Source organism: Herpailurus yagouaroundi, unplaced genomic scaffold (genome assembly GCF_014898765.1).
Source record: "Herpailurus yagouaroundi ecotype Mexico unplaced genomic scaffold, PumYag 197, whole genome shotgun sequence".
Classification (NCBI taxonomy): domain Eukaryota; kingdom Metazoa; phylum Chordata; class Mammalia; order Carnivora; family Felidae; genus Herpailurus; species Herpailurus yagouaroundi.
In genome coordinates, this window is record NW_024412428.1 from 30,211,618 (window position 1) to 30,224,538 (window position 12,921).

Genomic DNA, 12,921 nt, shown 5'->3' on the forward strand with positions numbered 1-12,921 from the left:
TCTCACTAGACTTTTGCCTATCAATCTTGACTCTCCTTTCTCCAGATACAAAGTGGTATTTCCCTTCTAGAACAGGGATCTATTGTCCTTGACAAGATACTTTTGTTCAACAGTCTTTCTACCGGCATTTTCCTTTGTCTAAAAGAGAAATAGGATACGCAGACAAAACTGGGCTGGGAACTAGATTTGCCAATCCTCTCTATGTGACCCTTCCTTTAGTACTCATCCCTCGTGTCCATACAAGGGTTGTCCATTTCCCGTTCCCACTTCTCTGATCCTGGACTTTGGGGCATTTTTCTTCTTGGTCTCAAGTTCGGGCTGGAAGTCTGATTGGATAGAAAGACAAAAGGGAAACATATACAACTCATTATATGTAAATCTTCATTTTGCACGTGGGGGTCAGAGATGCCATGGTTGTTATTTACTCTAACACAGTGATATGAATGCAGAAGCTTCTGATAGATTCCTGTGCAGGTTGGTGCCAAGATTGGACTTTCATGTTTATTCGTGCAATATATCACTCGTAATGATTGTGTCCAACAGAGTACTTTTCACACTGTTTGCTGCTCCCTGATCTTTCAGCACAAGCAAACAGTCTTCTGAAAATACCTCTCTCAGTTTGAAGGGCAATTAATGAGAAACATACCAGAAAGGTTATTATGCCTATTTTCTGGCCAGAGCCCTTTGAATCACCCAAAGGGAAGCTAAGTATTATTTTGACATTCATTATTGGCTGAACACCGACTATGTGTTTCTGAAGATAAGATTGGCAAACTGCTTCCACAGCCGGATCCACACAGCATGGCATGTGCTTGAGAAAGGGACTCATCTGGTCTAAGTTCTCCTGCCCTTATAGCATGCAGAGTTCAGCTGGAATTTGAAGCTTGAGTAGTATTTCTTTCCAAGGGCCATAAACTGTCCATGAGACCCCTAAGTTATTATAAGCTGGAATATTCCATCCATCCTAGACTATTGACTTATTATGTGACTAAGTGCATAGTAACACAGTGGACCACAACTGTTAGGATTTCACTTGGTAATTCAGGGATTTTCTTTTAGGTGAAAAACATCAAATCCAAATCACTAGGTAATAATAAAATAAAATTTTAAAGAATGCTTCAAAGAGAGAGAAGAAAAGCATTCAAACTAAAATTTGTTTCACAGTCCTCAGGTTCTTTCCAGATGCCAGCCCTTGTTTTCTATTCTTGCGTCCCCCCCCCGCCCCCCAGGTTTCTAAACTTCTGTGACACTTCTCCGTGTTTACACTAATCCTTGTCCTGCATGCAGACCCCAAGGAACCTCTACTTTCTCTCATGCTGCCTTCGGAATATTTAGGATAAATCCTGCGTGGTGATTCTCCACGCCTCACCGTGTCACACGCTCATTCTGCAGGGCCCTTTTACCCCACAGTAAATAGCCCAAGAGGGTGCTTGGAACAGGTGTGACAATTTAAGCTTTCTTCCTGTTCCATTGCCTGCTTCCATCATTTCTCATCTTTTTTCTTAAGCTGATACTCCGCTCCATCATGCTGCTTTTATAGCTGCTGTTCAAACTTTAATGAGGACAATCAATGCTTGCTCTGCCTTAAAAAAAAAAAAAAAAACAACAGATTAGAACTCAGAAATTACAATGTCCAATAACTCCAATTGAGTCAACACAATTATATTAAAACTGTGAATTAAAAACAGTATCTTACAAATTTAATACCTTAATTTACAGACAACCAAGGACCAAATGTCTCTGTTTGACTGTTATGCATCCTGAATTGCTATTCAGCCGTGGTGACCTTGCTTTGGCAAATAGCATTCCAACCCATTTATTCATTTTCCACCCTGAGACCAGTTACAGTCCGTCTCCCATAGGGATGATCAGTATCAGGGCAGTTCACCTCACATCTGTCATTATAAACCTTTTGAAGCCAGATCGTCCATGTCTGAAGCACCAGGTATAACCATAGAGATCTATGGCATGAGTGCTTTTTTCTGCCGGCTGTATTTCCCAAACAAAAGACCTACGACAAAAATAAGTTGAGTGCACTGGCATTTGAACATCACCATATACCCACCTTACCTGGTAAATGGACATCAGTTATAGTTGTCATTTGTTCCTGTCCTTTTATTCTGTGGCCTGACAACAAAACAAACGCAAGAATGGAGGTTCAAGTTAATCAGAAACTGTAGCACCAGCTCTGCCTTTTCTGGGCTTCAAGCCAAATTACCCAGGGATGGCCTGGGGGTTTCATTCAGGTGAGGGTGAAGGCGGCTTCCCCACCTTCGATCTACAACCGCTTTTTGATAGGGAGCGCTCATACAGATGTGGCGAACCTCTCTTTTCCTTTCTGAAGTGTTGAGGATGGAGGAACCCAAGTTTCCGAACGTCATGACTTTGTCTCCAGTGGCAGGGATGGCGCACCCTGATTGCCGAGTGGTTGGAGAGAGCCACAGGTTTGTTTGACATTGTGAGGATTAGATATAAAACCAGGACCCAAACACTAGCACTCAGAAAAATGGCCCTGCGTCCCACAGGATGTGGGAGCTTTATTGGCACAGTGTGCGGAGCATCTTACCGAAGCATAGCTGAACAGACAGTACACGTTATCAAGTACAGATCCTTCAATGAGGGCTAGGGAATTGTGCACGAGCCTTCCCCTTGCGTGCATCTGTCTTGGCCTTCTGACTTAGGCTGGCTCTTTTGTGTCTCCCTGATTTTTCACGCTGTTTAAACAGGGCCTCCTGCCTCTCTGGCCGCTCTTCATATGATGATTAGAAGGGAAGGCAGTCAGGCCCCGGGAGAATAGGAAGAGACTGAGGCGTCCCGTAATCAGCACCACCTTGTTAGACAACCTTGCGTCCTTCTCTTCTCTATTAGGAAGAGTGTTCTCAGAATTTACTGGCTTCCCTTCTCTATACATGGTAGCTGATTTCCACCCTTTGATTGTATTTTTGCTTCTGTCTAAAACGCGTTTGCTGCTTTTCTACTCCATTTGACTCTTTCACATACCACAAAGTCCAGTCCTATCAGACATACCCTGCCCACACCTAAATTCAGCAAGCCCTAAATCACATCATCCCTCACACCTACCTTGTAAACTGTCTTCTCCTTGTCCTAAATTCCACTGCCAATCCTGCAAGGTTCCCTTGGTGGCCTCCTTTTCCCCTGTCCCATCTTGCAGATGGCGAGGCCTCTGCAGTGGGTCCCCTCTCTTCTTTCCCTCCTTCCTTCCTTCCTGCTGCTCCCCAGGTTGCCAGTCCGATGATACACCTCTGGTTCCATTTGATGTCAGTTACCAGCTTAACATCTCAGAAGAAGGAGTAGAAAATAGAGTTCAAGTTTCCTACTCGTATTTTTGTGTTGGTAACAGCTGCCTGTGTTGAGATAGATTTAGAGAGGCTGGTGGGAACGAGCCTTGACTGATGGGCTGTGGGAGCCACAGGTCTGGAATCAAAGAGGTGACATTGGCATCACCTATGTGGGATTCCACCCTGAATCACAGGTATGATCATGTTAAAAAGAAAATGCAAATAGCCCTCAGCTGGAGGTATGCATCTTCTGCCCTCCCCGTGGATCTTGACTAACATTTTTCTCTCCCCCCCCCCCCCCCCATAGCTTCTCTCTTCTTAAGCCAGATTGAAGCACTGAATGTTTTTTTGACACAGTGTGCGGAGCATCTTACCGAAGCATAGCTGAACAGACAGTACACGTTATCAAGTACAGATCCTTCAATGAGGGCTAGGGAATTGTGCACGAGCCTTCCCCTTGCGTGCATCTGTCTTGGCAAAAAAATGAACACATTTTGTCTCTTTGTTTCTCCTCATGCCTTTCCCTCCAAATCCCCCCACCCTCCGCTACAAGCAAGAATCCTGTATTACACTGGTTTAAATCTTCCTCCGTGATGTGTCACACAATACACTTTTTCTCTGCTTCCCTGTTCTATGGCATGTATACAATGCCCTTATGGTGTTCTGTACTTTCTGTCCCTATTCTGTCATTGCCAGATGTTTGTGTCACCATGTCACAGAATTTTTGAACCTGAAATCTCTCCTCACCCAGCTCCACCCTAGCCCGTCCTTTGCCCGGCACCAATTTACAGTGGAGGAAACCAAGACCCAAAGGAGTTGCGACATAGGCACATCGGATGGCTATTGACCGGTTGGAATGAGAACCAGGTCTCCCGACGGTTGCTTTTCCCAGTGGTCTTACTCAATTGTGAAAGCAGACCAGTTCACAACAATAAACAGTAAATGACTCCTTCATCAAATGATCAACTCCTGAAACACTTGGGGTATTTTTCTGCTTTCTTTTGTGTAGGGATTTGTCAGTACAGCTTTTTCAAACATCAGTTTCTCAGGTATTAACGTTTCAGGATAAATCTGCTTTTATTTATGCATATTATTCTTTTCTACTTTTTGAATTTGCATATTAATATCTTGTCCACCATTGTCCTTTGTTCCTGCCCTTTCTTCTGTCTCCAGCTGTTCTCGCCTGTTTTTTAGGTCTTGGTCTCCATGCTTGCCTCCTAGGTTTGCCTCTGTTCCTTCATTGTCTCTGATCTTTCCCTGCCCAATATGTTGACTAGTCCCCAGCTCTGATCTCCAATGGTGAAATGGATTTATCAATTGTCTTAGATCCATGTTATAGGTATTGTGAGATAGTGTTTACAATTTGTTTTTTAGTTAATTGTTGTGCTACTGCTTTTCCACTAAATTGACCTAAGGCGGTGAATTATAAACTTTCTGCAGAAAGGGGTAATTTCTTGTTCATCTTTGAAAGACCCAAAATACCTAATAGAAAATCTAGTAAATGTGTCCAATAAATGCTTGTTGAAATAGGAAATAAGCGCAAGGCCGAATTTTACAATTATGAGGTCTTTGACTTAAAGGAAGATCAACACAAATTAATGCCTCTTAATAAAAGGAATTTAGAATATTTCTCTTCTAGCTTGGTATAGAAATGTGATATGAATCCATTCTTATTTTATTTGTTGATTTAGCTTTGCCAAACAAAACTATACCTAAATTTGCAAATCAGCTTGAATGGTGTTGAGATCATGAGGTTAAGTGCTTTAATGTTTTGAAAAACTCATGTCTCCTTTCTCATTTGAAAAAGGGAAGGAATAACGATAATAAATAATTACAGAGGAAAGAAAAAAACTCTTATTGAATTTACCTGACCACCATGCATCCACTCATTAGTGTTGAAGATCAGCCATGCTTCTAAATCTATGTGCAACTGAATTCAATATGTGCAATGAGGGAATAGGTAACATCATAAAACTTCAAAGCTTCGGTTCCTGGAAGCCTCCTGGGTGCAGACAATCACATCAATGGTAGTTCCTACTTCTCCGGACAACACATTGGCCATATTTTCCATTTATTTCCAATATTGCTACCAGACAAAACTTTGGAACTAGCTAAATTTAAATGTAGAGGAAAGCAGCAACCAAAGTAATTAGTATAGTTAGTGTATCTGTAGAACAAAATCCTAAAATAAGTCCTAGAACTCAGGACTTTGTCTTTCATTTCAAGGCAAGGGAAATTCCTGTGTCCAAAGTTAATTAATGTCTTGTCTAATGTTAATGTTCAAATGAGCAGGAAAAAAGGGGCACCGATTAGTATAAACCGTACCAATTTTATTTCCTGTGCAATACTGGTTTTGGTTGAGAATTAGTTCTTGAATTGTGGCTCTTCTGCTTGTTGTCAAGTCCGTGTTCCTCACACTCAGGGTAAACAGTGGAGAGATTATGAGAATGTCAGACTAAACACTTAACTGGAAGTTTATGTGATGGAACTATGGTACTTGGTACTTAAATAGCTCTACAAGTGATTCTACTGCACTCAGAAGTTTGAGAACTCTTGATGTGTGTGATTTGGGGAAAGTTTCCCAACCTTTTGAATCTGTTTCTTTGTGTGATATTGAAGGAAATAATACTGATCAGGTTGTTGGGAAGGCCGTATCAGATCACATATGTAAAATATGTAAACGGGTAGTAAAAGGTGACATGTGCCCTTTTCTGCCATCCTGTAGCTTGACCGTGATCTTCCAAAGTATATATATATACCCAAGCTGGACTTATGGTCATGCCCTACCTCATCAGGGTTTTTTATTTTACTTTATTTTATTTTACTATTTTTTTTGAAGACCTGGCCTTTATTTTCAGTTTGACTTTGTCATCTTCTTTTTTCAGTCATTAGTCTATTCCTTATTAAGAAGAAAATGCTTTCCTGTTAATGGACAAAATATTACTCTATTTCCAAAGCTATTAAATTGAGACTTTTTCATTATTGGAAATGTACCTAGGAAAACTCAGCAGAAATCCCAACTGATAGAAAAACCAGGAAAGAGAAATTTTGAGCAAGGGACAGTAACTCTGCAAGCCTTTAGAACCATTCATTTCTTAACTTATTTCTGTTCCAATATTGTTAGTTTAGTAGGTATCATTTGTGTTGAAATGTTCTCAGTGAGAAAATCTTGATAAATGCATTCTGGTTTGTATATCAGGTGGATAAAAGTTTACTTATTATTCTTTATCAAGGTATTACTTTAATAGCCATAAATTAAATGTAATAACTACTAAATGAATAGTATTATTAAATTACTACTAAATGAAATAACAAAGAAATCCTAGTCATATCATTTCTTAAGGACAATAAAAGAAACTTAATTAAAGGTTAAGGAAGAAGTTCTAATTTTTGTTTCTAAATAGTTGCATCTTTAAAAAAAAGTTAGATGATACTTCCTAATTTGATATTTAACTTTGAAATCATGAGATAGTGTCACGAACACTTAGTAACTGCACTTACCAGAGTACCCAAAGTAGAGCTAAACTGTGTAAAACTCTCCTTTTGATGCCCAAAGTTACTGAAAAACTAGCTTAAGTAGCGATCTCATGAAATATACTTGCAGGTTTAAGTTTAGGGTCTCTTCCTGTGTCAACAACGGAGTGATCGGTACTGAGTCATGACTTCAAAACATGGAGACCAATCCTTCATACGTCCCTAAAATACTATGTTTTTAATTCACAAGTAGGGGTGTTAGGGAATATTTTGTTTACTGAATAGGCCTAGATTTCCAAAGTTGGAACATTACTGTCGGGACTTAACATGTTTAAGGGGAACTTGCATATTCAACCATCTAGCTATCTGGTCATTTCTTCTTAGGTCAGTTCTATGTCCATAGTTGTGTTGAAATGAGGAAGTTAATGGTAGCTCTGCATGGTAATTTGAAATGCAAAAGCAGATTCTCTTTTACTTTATGGGGAGAAATCTAGCATGCATGCCCCTGAAAGCAGCTTAGATAGCATGCTTTCCAAAAACTAAGGAAGGAATTTGTTCTCTCTTATGTTCTAAGCTACATTTACCTCTGAAGAAGTCAGTATTACTCATTGCACATCTTCAGTTCCACCACTATCGTTATGAAGACAGAACCTCAACTTTCTCTGGGAGGGTGAATCATTGTCATTGGCGATTGTATATCCTGTGAGTTGTTGGTAATAGAAGTCGGTTATTTACTATCCAGCTGACCACACTCATAATTCACAATTTAGCCATTGTTAGAGCAGCTTGTGCAAATTAGTTTTCAAGTTTTGTGGGATTTCTTCACAGGTTAGATTCTAAGCATGCAACACTTTCTCTTATATGTTTAGCAGATCTTTAATAATTTGTTATTCAAAGCTGATCATTCATTCTAGGCAGCTACCTAATCTATCCACAAGCTAACATTATATTGCTAATTAAAAGGAACAAAACAAAATCAATACATGTGTTTTCCTGGAAAAGAGAAATGTATGTAGTCATTGTGGCCATGAAATATGGATGTGTCCATTTTTTAAAAAGTGGGCTATAAAAAAACACATCCTAGGTACTGTTCAAATTTCCTCTGACTTCCCTGACTTCTGGACACTCAACCTCTTGCTCCTTCTCAGCAGCTACCCTGACCTCCTAACCTTCTCTAGGTCTACACAGTTTCTCTGCCTGAGGCCAACCAGACTTGTGTCTTTGGCTCCTTGAAATACTAACAAATTTAAATAAAATACCACACCACAGGATTTAAGATCTGACTTTTCAAGCAGTTTCAGAAGAACCAAATAATGCAACCAGAAAGTTCAGGGGCATTAAATCCCCAAGCAGCTAACTTTGACCAAAGGGAAACATGAGATACGAGCGAGCAGAGTAGATCAATTTGCTTCCTTTCTCCCTCTAATAGATTTGAGCCAAGGTAAGTTTTCTCCATTTGGCCTTTCAGGAGATGTTCCATATGCTGAGCAAAATCACCTATGAAACAGTCCTCTGGGTCTTTAAGCAGCTCTTTGCAAAGCAATGGAGAACACTGTAGGACATCACCATGCATGGCTTCTCATAATATTCTCATTCACTTGATTCTTTCCTCATTATTAATGAAGATTAGACCTTCCATATGAAGTATTGTTACTTCATGCTTCCCCGAGTCCCTGTTCTAGGAGATTCAGGTTACAACATAAATTATCCCAGTCAGTTGAATGCAACTGAAGTTGAAGAGAGACAATCCCTCTTTTAAGACTTAGCTACTTTCATTCTAGATGTTATTCATTGGAACGGTGTTTGTAGGACATCTATATAAAGCCATTGATGTAGGTTTGAGGAGGTAAGCTGTCTTCATCGAGGGTATATTCTGGTGTGAAAAGATTCTCAGTAAATGAGTTATGTACGGACAGCATATCAATCTTATATGTCATAGATAGTTGTAAGTGTTATGGTGAACAGTACTTAAGGGAGGTGTATAGAAAGTGGATTAGTGGATGGTGTACAATTTATAACAAGATAGTTGAGAAGGCCACATTTAGAAAGTGTCATTTATGGAAGGATGCAAAGATAATGAGGAATCTAAGTGTATTTCTGGGGAAGAACATACAAAAAAAATGGGAATAGCATATATAAAAAGTCCTAAAATTGAATGGTGTCTTGTGTGTTCAAGAAATAGCCAAGAGGCCAATATGGCTGGCACAGTATGAAAGATTAGAAAATAGCAGTAAATGAGGTTATTGAGGTGTTACAGGGCTAAATCCTCATACTTTTTAAAAAGTGTTTATTTATTTTGAGAGAGAAAGGTAGCATGAGTTGAGGGAGAGAGAGAATCCCAAGAAGGTTCTGCACTGTGAGCATGGTGCCTGATGTGGGGCTCAATCCTACGAACCATGGGATCATGACCTGAGCTGATATCAAGTCGGATGCTTAACCGACTGAGCCACCCAGGCACAACCCCCTTTATAAATTTATGTTTAATATAACCCATCACACTTTTGAAAGTGAAAGGAGATAAGCCTAATGATTATATCTAAGCACTGCCCTAGCAAACTGGAATGAATGGTTACCCTATTTCCAGGCTATTGTAAGAATTTTAGACATTTGTTAAATAGAAAGCGATTGAAGAATTTTGAGAAAAAGAGTGGCATGTTCGAGTTTATGTTTTGATAATATGATACTGACCTTTGAAGGAGAGAAAAGGGTAAAAACAAAATACAATGGAGGAAAGCAGTTAAGACCCTATGGCAATCATATGTGTGCCTGGAGGTCTGGAATGACCACATAAATCTGAAAGTTGTGTTAATCAGTATAGACCAAGCTATATGCTATGATAGCAAGGAAACCCCCATATCTTACTGGCTTAAACCAGAGCTCAGCAAACAATGGTCCATAGGCCAAACTTAGCCACCACCCTTTTTGGTAAGTGTGATTTTATTGGGACCACAGCCACGCCTATTTACAGTTTATGTATGGCTGCTTTCTCTCTGTAATGGTAGAATTGATACCCGCAACAGAGATGGTATGGCTGTAAGCTTAAAATATTTATCATCTGTCATTTTGCACACAAAAAAATTTGCTGACCCTGTGCTTAAAGAAAAAAAAGCATTATTTCTTGTTCAAGGTCTGTTATCCAAACACTCTTCTTGGAGCAGCTCATTTCCAAGCACTGGATTCGGACATTAAAGTCAGTTCCATCCCAGAACTCCACTCTTCCAATATGAGGCCGTCACTGTCACCAGGTATCACCACCATCATGAGCGGGAAGATCTCAGACCAACTCTTAGATGCTTTGCCTAGAAGAGATAGACATTCCTGTTGATGATGGTCAACCCAATAGACTCACGTAACTGAGAGGGGTCTGGGCAATTTGAGGGAGAACATAAATGATTGGTTGACAGTAAAAATTTTTGCCTAACAGTCATAAGTCCAGAAATGAGCCTAGATTAGCTCACTGAAGGAGAGAGTTTTGGTAGACGAGAGAAAATGTTCAGGAACTATGCTGGGCCATTCCTTAAACAACAGCAAGAACTCCAAAGATTAGGAGCTAGAAAGGAGAATGCAGTGGAGCAAATGTGTAAAGCCAGTTCCTTGCAAATGTCTTGCATGGCAAGTGAAGGAAATGTATCAAGAAGGAAGGAATTATATATGCCAAAAGCTGATGAGCCATGGAAGAGGAGGACAGAGATTGGATGACGGATTTGGAGAGCCCATCGACTACCCTGACAATAGTCATTTCAGTTAATTGGAGTGATTTTGAAAGTCTGATTGGAGAGAATTTAAAATAGATTGAGAAGCAAGGAATCAGAGACTGGAAAAATACACAAGTATTTTGAGGAATTCTGCTATAAAGAAAATGAGTAAAATGGTGTGGAAGATAAAGAAGTAAGGAGTTAAAAGGGTGGGTTTTTCCCCTTTTTTAAATGAGATTAAAAATTTAATGCGTTAATGGATTTTTTTTTCATTAAACTTTTGTTTTAATGGGTCTCAAAATTCTGTGACAGATTTTTGGTCAAAGTTGTTGTTTCCATTAAAAGGTACTGATTTTAGGGGTGCCTGGGTGGCTCAGTTGGTTAAACATCCGACTTCGGCTCAGGTCATGACCTCCTGGTTCATGGGTTCAAGCCCCGTGTTGGGCTCTGTGCTGACAGCTCAGAGCCTGGAGCCTGCTACAGATTCTGTGTCTCCCTCTCCCCTGCTTGTGCTTGCTCTCTCTCTCTCCCTCTCCCCTGCTTATGCTTGCTCTCTCTCTCTCAAAGGTAGATAAAAATTAAAAAAAAATTAAAAAGCACTGAGTTTAAAAACTAATAACTTAAAACTGCCACACACGCAAAAAAACAAATGGTCCAAAAAACATTCTCCTTTCCTTCTGAAGGTTTTACGATGCATTGTTACCATTAACCAGCCTTTTACTATTAAACTTAAATGGCCAATTGACACAAACAGTTCTGAGACCCTTCTTCCGCCACTGATTAAGACTGGGGTGGCAGGTATTGGGGGCAGATAAGTAGCCTTCTGAGCTTTCTGGGCAGATTTGTTGACCTTGCCAGGTCCAGCTGCCTTCTTGTCCACTGCTTTGATGACACCCACAGCAACCGTCTGTCTCATGTCACGAACAGCAAAATGTTCCAGAGGAGGGTAGTCAGAGAAGTTCTCAACACACAGGGGCTTGCCAGGAACCATATCAATGATGGCAGCATCAGCAGATTTCAAGAATTTGGGACCATCTTCCAGCTTTTTTCCAGAATGACGGTCAATCTCCTTCAGCTCAGCGAACTTGCCGGCAGTGTGAACTGTGTGACAGTCCAGCACAGGTGTATCCGGCACTAATTTGGCCTGGATGGTTCAGGATAATCACCTGAGCTGTGATTATCCTGAACCAGCTGCTTCCATTGGTGGGTCATTTTTGCTATCAGCAGCCACATTGCCATGAGGAACATCTTTGACAAATACGTTCTTGACATTGAAGCCCACGTTGGCCCCAAGTAGAGGCTCACTCAAAGCTTCATGGTGCATTTCAACAGAATTTACTTCAGCTATAACACTGACTGGAGCAAAAGTGGCCACCACGTCTGGCTTAAGAACACCAGTCTCCACTCAACCCACAGGGACAGTACCAATACCACCAATTTTGTAGACGTCCTGGAGGGGCAGACGCAAGGGCTTGTCAGTTGGATGAGTAGGTGGCGGAATGCAATCAAGCGGTGTGGTTCCACTGCCATTGCCATCTTTACAGGCGTCTTTTCATCCCTTGAACCAATGCATGTGAGCACTTGGCTCCAGCGTGTTGTCGCCATTCCAACCAGAAATGGGCACAAATGCTACGGTGTCGGGGTTGTAGCCAATTTTCTTAATGTAGGTGCCGACTTCCTTAATGATTTCCTCGTATCTCTTCCGGCTGTAGAGGGGCTCAGTGGAATCCATTTTGTTAACACCGACAATAAGCTGTTTTACACCCAGTGTGTAAGCCAGAAGGGCTCATGGGTCATGCTCACGGGTCAGCCCTTTCTTGGACAACCTGCTTCAAATTCGCCAATACCAGCAGCAACGATCAGGACAGCAGTCAGCCTGAGATGTGCCTGTAATCATATTTTTGACAAAGTCTCTGTGTCCTGGGGCATCAGTGTCACATAGTACTTGCTGGTCTCGAATTTCCACAGGGAGGTATCAGTGGTGATACCACGTTCACATTCAGCTTTCAGTTTATCCAAGACCCAGGCATACTTGAAGGAGCCCTGTCCCATCTCAGCAGCCTCCTTCTCAAATTTTTTGATAGTTCTTTTGTCGATCCCACCACATTTAGAGATCAGATGACCAGTAGTGGTAGACTTGCCCGCACCTACGTGTCCAATGATGACGATGTTGATAGGAGTCTCTTGCTTTCCCATTTTGGTTTAGGTTTAGCAGTGGTGTTCATAACACCTGTGTTCTGGGTGCAAACCCATTGTGAAAAAGCTGGAATTTTGTTGATCGAGAAAAATCTTGTTGCAAATATGAGAGAGTGCAGTTGTGATGTCCCTGAGTGCCAGAAGTGGAGGATTATGGGAGACAAGTACAGGGGCTGCCCTTAGTAGGGGCTTGACTAACACTCTAAAAGGAAAAGAATTAACACTAGGAATGTCTAATCTCTGTTACAAAACAAAAA

At 40.8% G+C, this 12,921-nt stretch overlaps 1 pseudogene; it reads right to left on the reverse strand.

Annotated features, from left to right (window-relative positions):
- Nucleotides 1-9,932: 9,932 nt before the first annotated feature.
- Nucleotides 9,933-12,718, reverse strand: LOC121012657 (elongation factor 1-alpha 1-like; annotated as a pseudogene).
- Nucleotides 12,719-12,921: the final 203 nt, after the last annotated feature.